This window comes from Primulina tabacum, unplaced genomic scaffold (assembly GCF_025594145.1).
Source record: "Primulina tabacum isolate GXHZ01 unplaced genomic scaffold, ASM2559414v2 Contig919, whole genome shotgun sequence".
In the NCBI taxonomy this organism is placed as follows: Eukaryota; Viridiplantae; Streptophyta; class Magnoliopsida; order Lamiales; family Gesneriaceae; genus Primulina; species Primulina tabacum.
In genome coordinates this window covers 1-14,228 of record NW_027459984.1, presented here as the reverse complement: position 1 = coordinate 14,228, position 14,228 = coordinate 1, and the positions used below count along the sequence as shown (strand labels likewise).

General features: G+C 43.2%; 12 non-coding genes and 4 pseudogenes across 12 annotated transcripts; all 16 read right to left on the bottom strand.

Annotated features, from left to right (window-relative positions):
• Positions 1 to 468: 468 nt before the first annotated feature.
• Positions 469 to 587, bottom strand: LOC142535282 (5S ribosomal RNA). The gene has a single exon (XR_012817473.1). It is a non-coding gene; the product is annotated as a 5S ribosomal RNA (ribosomal RNA).
• Positions 588 to 1,271: 684 nt separating this feature from the next.
• Positions 1,272 to 1,390, bottom strand: LOC142535289 (5S ribosomal RNA; annotated as a pseudogene).
• A 684-nt stretch (positions 1,391 to 2,074) lies between these two features.
• LOC142535295 (5S ribosomal RNA) lies at positions 2,075 to 2,193 on the bottom strand. Its single transcript, XR_012817477.1, has one exon. It is a non-coding gene; the product is annotated as a 5S ribosomal RNA (ribosomal RNA).
• Positions 2,194 to 2,876: 683 nt separating this feature from the next.
• LOC142535279 (5S ribosomal RNA) lies at positions 2,877 to 2,995 on the bottom strand. The gene has a single exon (XR_012817470.1). It is a non-coding gene; the product is annotated as a 5S ribosomal RNA (ribosomal RNA).
• A 682-nt stretch (positions 2,996 to 3,677) lies between these two features.
• Positions 3,678 to 3,796, bottom strand: LOC142535276 (5S ribosomal RNA). The gene has a single exon (XR_012817468.1). It is a non-coding gene; the product is annotated as a 5S ribosomal RNA (ribosomal RNA).
• A 683-nt stretch (positions 3,797 to 4,479) lies between these two features.
• Positions 4,480 to 4,598, bottom strand: LOC142535296 (5S ribosomal RNA). The gene has a single exon (XR_012817478.1). It is a non-coding gene; the product is annotated as a 5S ribosomal RNA (ribosomal RNA).
• A 1,157-nt stretch (positions 4,599 to 5,755) lies between these two features.
• On the bottom strand, positions 5,756 to 5,874 carry LOC142535272 (5S ribosomal RNA). Its single transcript, XR_012817464.1, has one exon. It is a non-coding gene; the product is annotated as a 5S ribosomal RNA (ribosomal RNA).
• Positions 5,875 to 6,556: 682 nt separating this feature from the next.
• On the bottom strand, positions 6,557 to 6,675 carry LOC142535286 (5S ribosomal RNA; annotated as a pseudogene).
• Positions 6,676 to 7,271: 596 nt separating this feature from the next.
• LOC142535292 (5S ribosomal RNA) lies at positions 7,272 to 7,390 on the bottom strand. Its single transcript, XR_012817476.1, has one exon. It is a non-coding gene; the product is annotated as a 5S ribosomal RNA (ribosomal RNA).
• A 684-nt stretch (positions 7,391 to 8,074) lies between these two features.
• Positions 8,075 to 8,193, bottom strand: LOC142535271 (5S ribosomal RNA). The gene has a single exon (XR_012817463.1). It is a non-coding gene; the product is annotated as a 5S ribosomal RNA (ribosomal RNA).
• A 682-nt stretch (positions 8,194 to 8,875) lies between these two features.
• Positions 8,876 to 8,994, bottom strand: LOC142535273 (5S ribosomal RNA). The gene has a single exon (XR_012817465.1). It is a non-coding gene; the product is annotated as a 5S ribosomal RNA (ribosomal RNA).
• Positions 8,995 to 9,679: 685 nt separating this feature from the next.
• Positions 9,680 to 9,798, bottom strand: LOC142535275 (5S ribosomal RNA). The gene has a single exon (XR_012817467.1). It is a non-coding gene; the product is annotated as a 5S ribosomal RNA (ribosomal RNA).
• A 684-nt stretch (positions 9,799 to 10,482) lies between these two features.
• Positions 10,483 to 10,601, bottom strand: LOC142535277 (5S ribosomal RNA). The gene has a single exon (XR_012817469.1). It is a non-coding gene; the product is annotated as a 5S ribosomal RNA (ribosomal RNA).
• A 688-nt stretch (positions 10,602 to 11,289) lies between these two features.
• On the bottom strand, positions 11,290 to 11,407 carry LOC142535291 (5S ribosomal RNA; annotated as a pseudogene).
• Positions 11,408 to 12,917: 1,510 nt separating this feature from the next.
• On the bottom strand, positions 12,918 to 13,036 carry LOC142535270 (5S ribosomal RNA). The gene has a single exon (XR_012817462.1). It is a non-coding gene; the product is annotated as a 5S ribosomal RNA (ribosomal RNA).
• Positions 13,037 to 13,717: 681 nt separating this feature from the next.
• Positions 13,718 to 13,836, bottom strand: LOC142535287 (5S ribosomal RNA; annotated as a pseudogene).
• Positions 13,837 to 14,228: the final 392 nt, after the last annotated feature.

Sequence of the window (14,228 nt, the reverse complement as noted above, 5' to 3'; positions counted from 1 at the left end):
AGTTAACCGTCTCTGGTATAATCTGCGTCATACCCTTTCGCACAAAACCGGCTCACGACAAAAAAAATCGCTAAATGTTCCCAGGAAATAGAAAAGAAAAATAAGAAGAAGAAAATAGCGAATGTAAAGCTATTATTATGCCTGGGATACTATAAAATAGAACCGGAATCGAATTTCGGACTTCCTAAAAGGATTTTTCGAGGAAACGGAAGCTTAACAGAAGCGTAAAATCGCAAATTAGAGGGTCTTGGAGAAGGAATTCGGCTAAAATCTCACCAGCTCATTGCGGAGTAACGAGTCTCGTTCATTTGCCCGTTTACAATCAAATTAGGCTACAATTTTGTCAAAATCCGGCAGTGCCCGAGCTACGTTGATTTCACATGTCTTATCTGCTCCCGATCGAGATTCAGATAGTTTGAGCTCAAAATCGTCTGCCAAGCAGTAATCAAAAATAGAAAAACACGAAAAAGAGTGCAACACAAGGACTTCCAAAGAGGTCACCCATCCTAGTACTGCTTTCGTCCAAGCACGTTTAACTTCGAAGTTCTGATGAGATCCAGTGCATTAGTGCTGGTATGATCGCACACGACATTGATTGGGATATTTATTCTTATTTACCTCGAATACGTGTGAAGCTGGAGGCGATGGACAACACCTGGCACTGCTCTCGCCCAATCAGAACCATGAAGTTAAGCGTTCTGGCGTGATGGCAGAGCTAGGATGGGTGACCTCCCTGGGAAGTCCTCGTGTCGCGACTGTTTACGTAAATTATGGATAAAACAGTCGAAATAATTGTTTTTAATGAGTTAACCGTCTCCGGAGTAATCTGCGTCATACCATTCCGCACAGAACCGGCTCACGGCAACAAAAATCACGAAATGTTCCCAGAAAATAGAAAAAAAAAATAAGAAGAAGAAAATAGCGAATGTAAAGCTATTATTATGCCTGAGATACGATAAAATAGAACGGAATATAATTTCGGACATCCTAAGCGGATTTCTCGAGGAAACAGAAGCTTAACAGAAGCGGAAAATCGCAAATTAGAGGGTCTTAGAGAAGGAATTCGGCTAAAATCTCGTCAGCTCATTGCGGAGTAACGAGTCTCGTTCGTTTGCCTGATTATAATCAAATTAGGCTACAATTTTGTCCAAATCTGGCAGTGCCCGAGCTACGTTGATTTCACATGTCTTATCTGCTATCGATCGCGATTCAGACGATTTGAGCCGAAAATCGTCTGTCAACAAGTAATCAAAAATTGAAAAACACGAAAAGAGGTGCAACACGAGGACTTTCCAGGGGTTCACCCATCATAGTACTGCTCTCGCCCAAGCACGCTTAACTTCAAAATTCTGATAGGAATCGGTGCATAAGTGCAGGTATGATCACACCCGACATTGAGTATGATGTTTATTCTTATATCCCTCGAGTACGAGTGGAGCGGGCGGCGATGGACAACACGCGGCACTGCTCTCGCCCAATCAGAACCATGAAGTTAAGCGTTCTGGCGCGATGGCAGAGCTAGGATAGGTGACCTCCCTGGGAAGTCCTCGTGTCGCAACCCTTTACGTAAATTATGGATAAAACAATCGAAATAATTGTTTTTAATGAGTTAACCATCTCCGCCGTAATATGCGTCACACCCTTCCGCACAGAACCTGCTCAAGACAACAAAAATCGCTAAATGTTCCCAGAAAAATAGAAAAAAAATATGAGGAATAAAATAGCGAATGTTAAGCTATTATTATGCCTGGGATACGATAAAATGGAACTGGAATCGAATTTCGGACATTCTAAGCGGATTTCTTGAGAAAACAGAAGCTTAACAGAAGCAGAAAATCACAAATTAGAGGGTCATAGAGAAAGAATTCGGCTAAAATCTCGCCAGCTCATTGCGAAGTAATGAGTCTCGTTCGTTTGCCCGTTTACAATCAAATTAGCCTACAATTTTGTCCAAATCCGGCAGTGCCCGAGCGACGTTGATTTCACATGACTTATCTGGTCCCGATCGAGATTCAGATGATTTGAGCCGAAAATCGTCTTTCAACAAGTAATCAAAAATAGAAAAACACGAAAAGGGGTGCAACACGAGGACTTCCAATAGGGTCACCCATCCTAGTACTGCTCTCGCCCAAGCGCGCTTAACTTCGGAGTTCTGATGGGATCCGGTGCATTAGTGCTGGTATGATCACACCCGTCATTGAGTGGGATGTTTATTTCTATATCCCTCGAGTACTTGTGGAGCGGGCGGCGATGGACAAAACGCGGCACTGCTCTCGCCCAATCAGAACCATGAAGTAAAGCGCTCTGGCCCGATGGCAGAGCTAGGATGGGTGACCTCCCTGGGAAGTCCATGTGTCGCGACCGTTTACGTAAATTATGGATAAAACAGTCGAAATAATTGTTTTTAATGAGTTAACCGTCTCAGGAATAATATGCGTCATACCCTTCCGCACAGAACCTGCTCAAGACAACAAAAATCGCTAAATGTTCCCAGAAAATAGAAAAAAAAAATAAGAAGAAGAAAATAGCAAATGTAAAGCTATTATTATGCCTGAATATGATAAAATAGAACCGGAATCGAATTTAGAACTTCCTAAGCGGATTTCTCGAGGAAATGGAAGCTTAAAAGAAGCGGAAATCGTAAATTAGAGGGTCTTAGAGAAGGAATTCGTCTAAAATCTCGTCAGCTCGTTGCGGAGTAATGAGTCTCGTTCGTTTGCCCGTTTACAATCAAATTAGGCTACAATTTTGTCCAAATCCAGCAGTGACCGAGCTACGTTGATTTCTTATGTCTTATCTGGTCCCGATCGAGATTCAGATGATTTGAGCGGAAAATCGTATATCAACAAGTAATCAAAAATAGATTAACACGAAAAGAGGTGCAACACGAGGACTTCCCAGGGGTTCACCCATCATCGTACTGCTCTCGCCCAAGCATGCTTAACTTCAGAGTTCTTATGGGATCCGGTGCATTAGTGCTGGTATGATCGCACCTGACATTGAGTGGGATGTTTATTCTTATATCCCTCGAGTACGTGCGGCGCGGGCGGCGATGGACAACACGCGGCACTGCTCTCGCCCAATCAAAACCATGAAGTTAAGCGATCTGGCGCGATGGCAGAGCTAAGATGGGTGACCTCCCTGGGAAGTCCTCGTTTCGCGACCATTTACGTAAATTATGGATAAAACATATGAAATAATTGTTTTTAATGAGTTAAACGTCCCCGTAGTAATATGCGTCATACCCTTCCGCACAGAACCTGCTCAAGACAATAAAAATCGGTAAATGTTCCCAGAAAATAGAAAAAAATAAGAAGAAGAAAATAGCGAATGGAAAGCTATTATTATGCATGAGATACGATAAAATGGAATCGGAATCGAATTTCGGACTTCCTAAGCGGATTTCTCGAGGAAATGGAAGCTTAACAGAAGCGGAAAATTGCAAATTAGAGGGTCTTGGAGAAGGAATTTGGCTAAAATCGCGCCAGCTCATTGCGGAGTAATGAGTCTCGTTCGTTTGCCCGTTTACAATCAAATTGGGCTACTATTTTGTCCAAATTCGGCAGTGCCCGAGCTACGTTAATTTCATATGTCTTATCTGGTCACGACCGAGATTCAGATGATTTGAGACGAAAATCGTCTGTCAACAAGTAATAAAAAATAGAAAAACACGAAAAGTAGTGCAACACAAGGACTCCCAAGGGGGTCACCCATCCTAGTACTGCTCTCGACCAAGCACGCTTAACTTCGGAGTTCTGATGGGATCCGGTGCATTAGTGCTGGTATGATCGCACCCGACATTGAGTGGGATGTTTATTCTTATATCCCTCAATTACGTGTCGAGCGAGCGGCGATGGACAACACACGGCACTGCTCTCGCCCAATCATAACCATGAAGTTAAGCGTTCTGGCTCGATGGCAGAGCTAGGATGGGTGACCTCATTGTGAACTCCTCGTGTCTCGACTGTTTACGTAAATTATAGCTAAAACTGTCGAAATAATTGTTTTTAATGAGTCAACCGTCTCTGGTGTAATCTGCGTCATATCCTTCCGCACAAAACCGGCTCACGAAAAAAAAAATCGCTAAATGTTCCCAGGAAATAGAAAAGAAAAATAAGAAGAAGAAAATAGCGAATGTAAAGCTATTATTATGCCTGGGATACGATAAATAGAACCGAATCGAATTTCGGACTTCCTAAACGGATTTTTCGAGGAAACGGAAGCTTAACAGAAGCGTAAAATCGCAAATTAGAGGGTCTTGGAGAAGGAATTCGGCTAAATTCTCGCGCGCTTCATTGCGGAGTAATGAGTCTCGTTTGTTTGCCCGTTTACAATCAAATTAGGCTACAATTTGTCCAAATCCGGCAGTGCCCGAGCTACGTTGATTTCACATGTCTTATCTGGTCCCGATCGAGATTCAGATGATTTGAGTCGAAAATCGTCTGTCAACAAGTAATCTAAAATAGAAAAACACGAAAAGTGGTGCAACACGAGGACTTCCCAAGGGGTAACCCATCCTAGTACTGTTCTCGCCCAAGCACGCTTAACTTCGGAGTTCTGATGGGATTCGGTGCATTAGTGCTGGTATGATCGCACCTGACATTGAGTGTGATGTTTATTCTTATATCCCTCGAGTACGTGTGGCGCGGACAGCGATGGACAACACGCGGCACGGCTCTCACCCAATCAGAACCATGAAGTTAAGCATTCTGGCGCGATGGCAAAGCTAGGATAGGTGACCTCCCTGGGAAGTACTCGTGTCGCGATCATCTCGTAAACTATGGATAAAACAGTCGAAATAATTGTTTTTAATGAGTTAACCGTCTCCGGAGTAATATGCGTCATACCCTTCCGTACAGAACCGGCTCACGATAACAAAAATCGCTAAATGTTCCCAGAAAATAGAAAAAAAATAATAAGAAGAAAATAGCGAATGTAAAGCTATTATTATGCTTGGGATACGATAAAATGGAACCGGAATCGAATTTCGGTCTTCCTAAACGGATTTCTCGAGGAAACGGAAGCTTAACGGAAGCGGAAAATCGCAAATTAGAGGGTCTTAGAGAATGAATTCGGCTAAAATCTCGCAAGCTCAATGCGGAGTAATGAGTCTCGTTCGTTTGCCCGTTTACAATCAAATTAGGCTACAATTTTGTCAAAATCCGGCAGTTACATTGAGTGTGATTTTTATTCTTATATCTCGGCCAATCAGAACCATGAAGTTAAGCGTTCTGGCGTGATGGCAGAGCTGGGATGGGTGACCTCCCTGGAAAGTCCTCGTGTCGCGATCGTTTACGTAAACTATGGCTAAAATAGTCGAAATAATTGTTTTTAATGAGTTAACCGTCTCCAGAATAATCTGCGTCGTACCCTTCCGCACATAACCGGCTCACGACAACAAAAATCGCTAAATGTTCCCAGAAAATAGAAAAAAAATAAGAAAAAGAAAATAGCGAATGTAAAGCTATTTTTATGCTTGGGATACGATAAAATGGAACATGAATCGAATTTCGAACTTCCTAAGCGGATTTCTCGAGGAAACGGAAGCTTAAAACAAGGGGAAAATCGCAAATTTGAGGGTTCTAGGGAAGAAATTCGGCTAATATCTCGCCAGCTCATTGCGGAGTAATGAGTCTCGTTCGTTTGCCCGAGCTACGTTGATTTCACAAGTCTTATATGGTCCCGATCGAGATTCAGATGATTTGAGCCAAAAATCGTTGGTCAACAAGTAATCCAAAATGGAAAAACACGAAAAAGGGTGAAACACGAGGGCTTCACAGGGGGTCACCCATCCTAGTACTACTCTCGCCCAAGCACGCTTAACTTCAAAGTTCTGAAGGGATCCGGTGCATTAGTGCTGGTATGATCGCACCCGACATTGAGTAGGATGTTTATTCTTATATCCCTCGAGTACGTGTGGAGCGGGCGGCGATGGACAACACGCGGAACTGCTCTTGCCCAATCAGAACCATGAAGTTAAGCGTTCTGGCGCGATGGCAGAGCTAGGATGGGAGACATCCCTGGGAAGCCCTCGTGTCGCGACCGTTTACGTAAATTATGGATAAAACAGTCGAAATAATTGTTTTTAATGAGTTAACCGTCTCTGGAGTAATCTGCGTCATACCCTTCCGCACAGAACTGGCTCACGACAACAAAAATTTCTAAATGTTCCCAGAAAATAAAAAAAAATAATAAAAAGAAAATAGCGAATGTAAAGCTATTATTATGCCTCGGATACGATAAAATAGAACCGAAATCGAATTTAGAACTTCCTAAGCGGATTTCTCGAGGAAACAGAAGCTTAACAGAAGCGGAAAATCGCAAATTAGAGGGTCTTAGAGAAGGAATTCGGCTAAAATCTCGCCCGCTTATTGCGGAGTAATGAGTCTCGTTCGTTTGCCCGTTTACAATCAAATTAGGCTACAATTTTGTCAAAATCCGGCAGTTCACGAGCTACGTTAATTTCACATGTCATATCTGGTCTCGATCGAGATTCAGATGATTTGAGCCGAAAATCGTCTGTCAACAAGTAATCAAAAATAGAAAAACACGAAAAGGTGTTCAACACGAGGACTTCCCAGGGGGTCACTCATCCTAGTACTTCTCTCGCCCAAGCACGCTAAACTTCGGAGTTCAGTTGGGATCCGGTGCGTTAGTTCGGGTATGATCGCACCCGACATTGAGTTGGATTTTTATTTTTATATATCTCGAGTACGTGTGGAGCGGGCAGCGTTGGACAACACGCGGCACTGCTCTCGCCCAATCAGAACCATGAAGTTAAGATCGAAATAATTGTTTTTAATGAGCTAACCGTCTCTGGAGTAATCTGCGTCATACCCTTCCGCACAGAACCGGCTCACGACAACAAAAATCACTAAATGTTCCCAGAAAATAGAAAAAAAAATAAGAAGAAGAAAATAGCGAATGTAAAGCTATTATTATGCCCGAGATACGATAAAATGGAACAGGAATCGAGTTTCGAAATTCCTAAGCGGATTTCTAGAGGAAACGGAAGCTTAACAGAAGCGGAAAATCGAAAATTAGAGGGTCTTGGAGAAGGAATTCGGCTAAAATCTCGCCAGCTCTTTGCGGAGTAATGAGTCTCGTTCTTTTGCCAGTTTACAATCAAATTAGCCAATAATTTTGTCCAAATCCGGCAGTGCCCGAGCTAAGTTGATTTCACATGTCTTATCTGGTCCCGATCGAGATTCAGATGATTTGATTCAAAAATCGTCGGTCAACAAGTAATCAAAAATAGAAAAACACGAAAAAGGGTGCAACACGAGGGCTTCACAGGGGGTCACCCATCCTAGTACTGCTCTCGCCCAAGCACGCTAAACTTCGGAGTTCTGATGGGATCCGGTGCATTAGTGCTGGTATGATCGCACCCGATATTGAGTAGGATGTTTATTCTTATATCCCTCGAGTACGTGTGGAACGAGCGGCGATGGACAACACGCGGCACTGCTCTTGCCCAATAAGAACTATGAAGTTAAGAGTTCTGGCGCGATGGCAGAGCTAGGATGGGAGACCTCCTTGGGAAGTCCTCGTGTCGCTACCGTTTACATAAATTATCGATAAAACAGTCGAAATAATTGTTTTTAATGAGTTAACCGTCTCCGGAGTAATCTGCGTCATACCCTTCCGCACAGAACCGGCTCACGACAACAAAAATCTCTAAATGTTCCCAGAAAATGGAAAAAAAATAATAAAAAGAAAATAGCGAATGTAAAGCTATTATTATGCCTGGGATACGATGAAATGGAATCGAAATCGAATTTAGAACTTCCTAAGCGGATTTATCGAGGAAACGGAAGCTTAACATAAGCGGAAAATCGCAAATTAAAGGGGCTTAGAGAAGGAATTCGGCTAAAATATCGCCCCGCTTATTGCGGAGTAATGAGTCACGTTCGTTTGCCCGTTTACAATAAAATTAGGCTACAATTTTATCAAAATCCGGCAGTTCACGAGCTACGTTAATTTCACATGTCATATCTGGTCTCGATCGAGATTCAGATGATTTGAGACGAAAATCGTCTGTCAACAAGTAATCAAAAATAGAAAAATACGAAAAGGTGTTCAACACGAGGACTTCCCAGGGGGTCACTCATCCTAGTACTGCTCTCGCCCAAGCACGCTTAACTGCGGAGTTCTGATGGGATCCGGTGCATTAGTGCTGGTATGATCGCACCCGACATTGAGTAGGATGTTTATTCTTATATCCCTCGAGTACGTGTGGAGCGAGCGGCGATGGACAACACGCGGCACTGCTCTTGCCCAATCAGAACCATGAAGTTAAGAGTTCTGGCGCGATGGCAGAGCTAGGATGGGAGACCTCCTTGGGAAGTCCTCGTGTCGCTACCGTTTACATAAATTATGGATAAAACAGTCGAAATAATTGTTTTTAATGAGTTAACCGTCTCCGGAGTAATCTGCGTCATACCCTTCCGCACATAACCGGCTCACGACAACTAAAATCGCTAAATGTTCACAGAAAATAGAAAAAAAATAAGAAGAATAAAATAGCGAATTTAAAGCTATTATTATGCCTGCGATACGATAAAATGGAACCCGAATCGATTTTGAACTTCCTAAGCGGATTTCTCGAGGAAACGGAAGCTTAAAAGAAGCGGAAAATCGCAAATTAGTGCGTCTTAGAGAAGGAATTCGGCTAAAATCTCGCCACCTCGTTGCGGAGTAATGAGTCTCGTTCGTTTGCCCGTTTACAATCAAATTAGCCTACAATTTTTCCCCAATCCGGCAGTGCCCGAGCTACGTTGAATTCACATGTCTTATCTGGTCCCTATCGAGATTCAGATGCTTTGAGCCGAAAATCGTCTGTCAACAAGTAATCAAAAATAGAAAAACACGAAAAGAGGTGCAACACGAGGACTTCCCAGTGGGTCAACCATCCTAGTACTGCTATCGCCCAAGCACGCTTAACATCGGAGTTCGGATGGGATCCGGTGCATTAGTGCTGGTATGATCGCACCCGACATTGAGTGGGATGTTTATTCTTATATCCCTCGAGTACGTGTGAAGCGGGCGGCGACGGACAACACGCGGCACAGCTTTCGCCCAATCAGAACCATGAAGTTAAGCGTTCTGGAGCGATGGCAGAGCTAGGATGGGTGACCTCCCCTGGCAGTCCTCGTGTCGCGACCGTTTACGTAAATTATGGCTAAAACAGTCAAAATAATTGTTTTTAATGAGTTAACCGTCTCCGGAGTAATCTGCGTCATACCCTTCCGCACACAACCGGCTCACGACAACAAAAATCGCTAAATATTACCAGAAAATAGAAAAAAAAAATAAGAAGAAGAAAATAGCGAATGTAAAGATATTATTATGCCCGAGATACGGTAAAATGGAACCGGAATCGAATTTCGGACTTCCTAAAAAGATTTCTCGAGGAAACGGAAGCTTACAAAAAACGGAAAATTGCAAATTATAGGGTCTTATAGAAGGAATTCGGCTAAAATCTCGCCAGCTCATTTCGGAGTAATGAGTCTCGTTCGTTTGCCCGTTTACAATCAAATTAACCTACAATTTTGTCCAAATCCGGCAGTGCCCGAGCTACGTTGATTTCACATGTCTTATCTGGTCCCGATCGAGATTCAGATGATTTGAGCCGAAAATTGTCTATCAACAAGTAATCAAAAATAGAAAAACACGAAAAGGGGTGCAACACGAGGACTTCCCTGGGGGTCACCCATCCTAGTACAGCTCTCGCCCAAGCAAGCTTTACTTCGGAGTTCTGATGGGATCCGGTGCATTAGTGTTGGTATGATCGCACCCGACATTGAGTTGGATGTTTATTCTTATATCCCTCGAGTACGTTTGGAGCGGGCGGCGATGGACAACACGTGGCGCTGCTCTCGCCCAATCAGAACCATGAAGTTAAGCGTTTTGGCGCGATGGCAGAGCTAGGATGGGTGACCTCTCTGGGAAGTCCTCGTGTCGCAACCATTTACGTAAATTATGGTTAAAACTGTCGAAATAATTGTTTTTAATGACTTAAACCGTCTCCGGAGTAATCTGCATCATACCCTTCCGCACAGAACCGGCACACGACAACAAAAATCGCTAAGTGTTCCCAGAAAATAGGAAAAAAATAAGAAGAAGAAAATAGCGAATGTAAAGCTATTATTATGCCTGGGATACGATAAAATGGAACAAAAACCGAATTTTGGACTTTCTAAGCGGATTTCTTGAGGAAACGGAAGCTTAACAGAAGCTGAAAATCGCAAATTAGAGGGTCTTAGAGAAGGAATTCGGCTAAAATCTCGCCACCTCGTTGCGGAGTAATGAGTTTCGTTCGTTTGCCCGTTTACAATGAAATTAGGCTACATTTTTGTCCAAATCCGGCAGTGCCCGAGCTACGTTGATTTCACATGTCTTATCTCGTCCCGATCGTGATTCAGATGATTTGAGCCGAAAATCGTCTGTCAACAAGTAATCAAAAATAGAAAAACACGAAAAGAGGTGCAACACAAGGACTTCCCAGGGGGTCACGTATCCGAGTACTGCTCTCGTCCAAGCACGCTTAACTTCGGAGTTCTGATGGGATCCGGTGCATTAGTGCTGGTATGATCGCACCCGACATTGAGTTGGATGTTTATTCTTATATCCCTCGAGTACGTGTGGAGCGGGCGGCGATGGACAACACGCGGCACTGCTCTCGCCCAATCAGAACCATTAAGTTAAGCGTTCTGGCGCGATGGCAGAGCTAGGATGGGTGACCTCCCTGGGCAGTCCTCGTGTCGCGACCGTTTACGTAAACTGTGCTAAAACAGTCGAAATAATTGTTTTTAATGAACTAACCGTCTCCGGAGTAATCTCCCTCATACCCTTCCATACAGAACCAGCTCACGACAAAAAAAATCGCTAAATGTTCCCAGAAAATAGAAAAAAAAATAAGAAGAAGAAAATAGCGAATGTAAAGCTATTATTATGCCTGGGATACGATAAAATGGAACCGGAATCGAATTTAGAACTTCCTAAGTGGATTTCTCGAGGAAATTAAAGCTTAACAGAAGCGGAAAATCGCAAATTAGAGGGTCTTAGAGAAGGAATTTGGCTAAAATCTCGCCACCTCGTTGCGGAGTAATGAGTCTCGTTCGTTTGCCCCGTTTACAATCAAATTAGGCTAAAATTTTGTCCAAATCCGGCATTGCCCGAGCTACGTTGATTTCACATGTCTTATCTGGTCTCGATCGAGATTCAGTTGATTTGAGCCGAAATCGTCTGTCAACAAGTAATAAATCAAAAATAGAAAAAACCCGAAAAGGGGTGCAACACGAGGACTTCCCATGGGGTCACCATGCTAGTAGTGCTCTCGCCCAAGCACGCTTAACTTCGGCGTTCTAATGGGATCCGGAGCATTAGGCTGGTATGAATCGCACCCGAACATTGAAGGGGATGTTATTCTTATATCCCCGAGTACGTGTGGAGCGGTCGACGATGGTCAACACGGGCACTGCTCTCGCCAATCAAACCACGAAGTTAAGCGTTCTGGCGCGATGGAGCGGGCTAGGATGGGTGACCTCCCTGAGCAAGGGTCCTCGTGTCGCGACGTTTTACGGAATTATGGCTAAAGAGCAGTCGAAATAATTGTTTTAAATGAGTTTAACCGTCTTCGAAGTAATCTGCGTCATACCCTTCCCGCACACGTAGTACGGCTCATGAAACAAAAATTGCTAAATGTTTCCATAAAATAGAAAAAAAATAAGAAGAAGAAAATAGCGAATGTAAAGCTTATTATATGCCTGAGATACGATAAAATGGAACATGAATCGAATTTAGAACTTCCTAAGAGGATTTCTCGAGGAACAGAAGCATAACCAGAACCGGAAAATCGCAAATTAGAGGGTCCTTTAGAGAATGAATTCTGCCTAAATCTTGCCTGCTCATTGCGGAGTAATGAGTCTCGTTCGTTTTTTCCCGTTAACAATCAACTTATCCAACAATTTTGTCCAAATCCAGGCAGTTGCCCGAAGCTACTGTTGAGTTCACATGTCTTATCTCGGTCCCGACGAGATTCAGATGATTTGAGCCAACAAATCGTCTGTCAACAAGTAATCAAACATAAAAAACACGAAAGGTGTTCAACACGAGGACCTATTCCCAGGGGGTCACCCAATCCTAGTACTGCTCTCGCCCAAGTGCACGCTTGAGCTTCGAAGTTGCTGATGGGATTCGGTTTGCATTAGTGCTGGTTTTTTTTATGATCGCACCCGAAATTGGGTGAGATGTTTATTCTTATATCCCCGAGTACGTGTTGAGCGGGCGACAATGGACAACACGCGGCACACCTCTCGCCCAATCAGAACCATGAAGTTAAGCGTTCTGGCGCGATGGCAGAGCTAGGATGGGTGACCTCCCCTGGAAGTCCTTGTGTCGCGACAGTTTACGAAAATTATAGCTAAAACAGTTGAAATAATTGTTTTTATTAAGTTAACCGTTTTCGGAGTAATCTGCGTCATACTCCTCCGCACAGAACCGGCTCACGACAACAAAATCGCTTAAATGTTTCCAAAAATAGAGAAAAAATAAGAATAAGAAAATAGCGAATGTTAAGCTTATTATGCCTGGGATCGATTAAATGGAACCGGAATCGAATTTAGGACTTCCTAAGCGGATTTGTCGAGGAAACAGAAGCTTTAACAGAGGCGGAAAATCGCAAATTAGAGGGTCTTAGAAAAAGAATTCGGCTAAAATCTTGCAATCTCATTGCGGAGTAATGAGTCCCGTTCGTTTGCCCGTTTGCAATCAAATTAGCCTACAATTTTGTCCAACTCCGGCAATGCCCGAGCTACGTTGATTTCACATGTCTTATCTGGTCCCGATCGAGATTAATATGATTTGAGCCGAAAATCGTCTGTCAAAAAGTAATCGAAAGTAGAAAAACACGAAAAAAGGTGCAACACGAGAACTTCCCAGGGGGTCGCCCATTTTAGTACTGGTCTCGCCCAAACACGCTTAACTTCGGAGTTCTAATGGGATCCGGTGCATTAGTGCTAGTATGATTGCACCTGACATTGAGTGGGATGTTTATTCTTATATCCCTCGAGTACGTGTGGAGCGGGCAGCGATGGTAACCACGCGGCACTGCTCTCGCCCAATCATAACCATGAATTTAAGCGTTCTGACGCGATGAAATACTAGGATGGGTGACCTCCGTTGGAAGTCCTTGTGTCGCGTTCGTTTACATAATTATAGCTAAAACAGTCGAAATAATTGTTTTTAATGAGTTAACCGTCTCTGGAGTCATCTGCGTCATACCCTTCTGCACCGAACCGGCTCACGACAACAAAAATCGCTAAATGTTCACAGAAAATAGAAAAAAAATAAGAAGAAGAAAATAGCGAATGTAAAGCTATTATTATGCCTGGGATACGATAAAATGGAACCGGAATCGAATTTCGAACTTCCTAAGCGGATTTCTCGAGGAAACGAAAGCTTAACGGAAGCGGTAAATCGCAAATTAGAGGGTCTTAGTGAAGGAATTCGGCTAAAATCTCGTCAGTTCATTGCGTAGTAATGAGTCTCGTCCGTTTGCCCGTTTACAATCAAATTAGCATACAATTTTGTCCAAAAACGGCAGTGTCACAGCTACGTTGTTTTCACATGTCTTATCTTCTCCCGATCGAGATTCAGATGATTTGAGCAAAAAATAGTCTGTCAACAAGTAATCAAAAATAGAAAAACACGAAAAGGGGTTCAACACGAGGACTTCCAAGGGGGTCACCCATTCTAGTACTTCTCTCGCCCAAACACGTTTAACTTCGGAGTTCTGATTGGATTAGGTGCATTAGTGCTGGTATGATCGCACCCGACATTGAGTGGGATGTTTATTCTTATATCCCTCGAGTACGTGTGGAGCGGGCGGCGATGGACAACACGCGGCACTGCTCTCGCCCAATCAGAACCATGAAGTTAAGCGTTCTGGCGCGATGACAGAGCTAGGATGGGTGACCTCCCTTGAAAGTCCTTGTGTCGCAACAGTTTACATAAATTATTGCTTAAACAGTCGAAATAATTATTTTTAATGAGTTAACCGTCTCCGGAGTAATCTACGTCATACCCTTCCGCACAGAACCGACTCACGACAAAAAAAATCGCTAAATGTTCCCAGAAAATAGAAAAGAAAATAAGAAGAAAATTGCGAATGTAAAGATATTATTATGCCTGAGATACTATAAAATGGAAACGGAATCGAATTTCGG